Genomic DNA, 505 nt, shown 5'->3' on the forward strand with positions numbered 1-505 from the left:
TGTAACGTGCTCCTCGTGGCTTTGAATCCTGACAAAGGAAAACAATGAGAGGTGATAAGTCAGGAGTGTTTTCAGACGGGAGACCAGAGTTGTTTCATTAGGGCACATCGAAGCAAAACGTTTTGCAACGGAGTTCAGAGTCCTTCACTGATTCAGTCAGTTTTCTTCTGTTTGCATAATGAATACAACCCAAATGAGATGGAAGACAAGATGGTGGATTTTGGATGGTGGAGCCCCCTATTCCCCCGGGCCACTGCCAACTTCCTTCGCCATCGGCTGTTCTATGCCGCCACCACAGACCACACACTTGGCTCGGAGCAGCTAGGCAGGAGATGGAGACAGACGTGAATACTCCTTGGAATTTTTCGGGCCGCAAGAATGCCCTGGGTCTTGATCACAAGGTTGGAAAATGGCGTGCTGTGAAAATGTTACCAGGCCCATCATGTCCCAGAACACATACAGCTACAAACGTTTGCATAAGGTTCCTCTTGATTGAATGTATCAT

The sequence above is a fragment of the Oncorhynchus kisutch genome, unplaced genomic scaffold (assembly GCF_002021735.2).
Source record: "Oncorhynchus kisutch isolate 150728-3 unplaced genomic scaffold, Okis_V2 scaffold1360, whole genome shotgun sequence".
Classification (NCBI taxonomy): Eukaryota; Metazoa; Chordata; class Actinopteri; order Salmoniformes; family Salmonidae; genus Oncorhynchus; species Oncorhynchus kisutch.